Below are 2,514 nucleotides of genomic sequence, written 5' to 3'. Positions count from 1 at the left end.
TCCACCTTGACTCTGAGCATGTTATTTCTCTGAGGCTGCTTTCTTTTTTGTTGAAATGAGACTGTTGAATTATATGATTTTTAATATTTTCATTTCTCCTTCTACCTTCACTAATTGTAAAAGGAGAGAAAACACTAAAAATGATTTAACAAATAAAAATAGTGGCGAGTGTAGAAAAGAGAGGGGGAAAGGAGAAAACAGGTAGAACCAAAGGAAGGGCCTAGAAGAAAATAATCATAATTCTGCATTAGCCATTGAAAACCGCTCCTGATTTACAACCAGATATTTATCAGGTTTAAATATTTAGATCTAGTTTGATTCAGCTGGCATAATTAACATCAGGCTTGTTTTAAGCCATTGTAGCCCTTTTCTAGGGATTTCAGGCTGCAAAATCCTCAGGGCTGTGTTTAAGGTGAAGGCCAGTTTCTTGTTCTTTTCTTTTTTTTCCCTGTGTGATCCCCATGGACCCAGCCTGCTTTTCCTTCCTCTTTAACTGTTAACATTAAACACCCTTTTTCATTTGCCTCCTTAGTGGTTTATCTTTACTCCAGCTCAACATTTTCTTGGTATGCTCAAAGACAAATACATGCGTTTTTGGTATGAAGGTTTTTACTTCGAATCCCTTTGGGGAAACAGAAGAACAAACAAAGGGAAATTCGAAGTTTTAAGAAGTCTTATGAATTTCATAGAGTCACTGCCCCTGGTCTGTTTTGCCAGCTGCTGTGACATTTATGATGCCAAAGGCACACTGGACTCTAACTCTCTTCTTTGATATTTCTTCCAGCCTCCATTTCCCTTAGATATTTCCCTTTCTCTAAATCAGAAGACCTTCTTCTCCACAAAGTACCTTCTTCCTGGTAAAGGTGAGATTCTAGACAGAAATATAAAACCTGTTCATAAAACCTGTCCATTCAGATGCTCACTGGAATCAAATGTGTGCTTGTATATAAATAGAAAAGAGGTATTGACAGATAATATTTCCCAAAAGTGACCACAATATCTCCCAACAAGCATGGTCTTCTACATTAATAGGTGATGTTACCACACTCCCTTTGAAAAGTGGCATCTATGTTTTCCCCTTGAATCTGAATCAGCTTATAACTAACTCAACCAGTAGAATATGGCAGAAATGACATTATATAACTTCTAAAACTAGGTTCTAAAAAGCAGTGAAAATTTTGCCTTGTATTTGGACATTTTTTATGGTGCCCAGAGTGGCCACATAAAATTTCTGAATACCCCGAGACCCAGGATGCTGGGAAGACATCATGCCATATGGAAAGACTTTTTGAAAGTGCTCCAGTAGAGGGCCCTAACTGACAGCTAGCAACATCTGTCAACTGAGAATGAAGATGCCCAGAAACCATTTCAGCATCCAGCAATACAGTGCCTTCACCTGCGGTTGGGTCTTTCTAGCTAAAGCCTCCATATGAGAGGCCTTGTCTGGATTTCTGGATTTCTGACATCCAGATTCCATAAGCATGATAAAATGGCTGCATTAAGCTGCAGAGTATTCGCATAATTTTTTTATGATGGTGTAATAACCAACACATGGATGGAGTCCATTCAGTTCAAATGGGGTGCTGTTAAGTGATTGTCTCCACTGGCCGCCTGGATCACCAGGACTGCTCCCATTTTTTTGGTTGTTTATTTGTTTGTTTGTTTGTTTTAATTCTAAAGCCAGGTTTTTAGCTTTTTCTCATCTCATAGACTCCTAATAAATCATCTTTTCATTTAACTTGCCTAAGGCTATTTTTTCTTGCTTGCCACCAATAAATGAAAGCTGATTCCACGTTTCTTTGCACTGATACTGTGCTAGTGAAATACACAGGCAAGGAAGCATGGTTCCAGTAACAAGAGGAATCAAGAGGTCTACCCCCTCCCCCCAAACCTCCATCTCCTACAGATATTGGGTGAAATTTCTGGCATGGTACAAGGTTTTTTTTGTTTTGTTTTTCTCTTGTTTTTGTTTGTTTTACTTGAGATATCCAAAGTAAATGGAATGCAAACCAGTTGCATTTTAATGGAGGAAAAGAGGAAAATTATCAAAAGACCTAAATTAGATAACATCTTTTACACTTTGAATTCAAGAGTTTTGTCCAAAGTTAATAATTAAAATGTTTCCATACATGACTTTAGTCCACTGGTTCTGTTAGGAATTTCTTTTCCATGTAATATAATACACATGTAAAAATCTAGCTTAATTACTATATGAAGTTCTTCCAAAAAACAATCTCATGTTATCTCAGTTAAATTACTCCTTTGACATGCAGAAATACAAAACTAAGTATAAACTCATATTTTTGATGCATTTCTTTGATTATTTAATAGGTTGTATCTGCTACTGAGGTCAAAATAAAGCAAATTTTGATTTGCTTTATAAATTTGATTTGCTTTATAAATGGATTCACAGTAAAGACTTCACTTCAATGATAATACAAATACTGTTTCATGTTTGTCATATTGTTTCCAAATAACTTGTTATATTTATACTTATGTCACTAACATACCTTT

The sequence above is a fragment of the Lontra canadensis genome, unplaced genomic scaffold, assembly GCF_010015895.1.
Source record: "Lontra canadensis isolate GAN:19392208 unplaced genomic scaffold, GSC_riverotter_1.0 scaffold1, whole genome shotgun sequence".
Classification (NCBI taxonomy): domain Eukaryota; kingdom Metazoa; phylum Chordata; class Mammalia; order Carnivora; family Mustelidae; genus Lontra; species Lontra canadensis.
Note: the sequence above shows the minus strand (reverse complement) of the source record.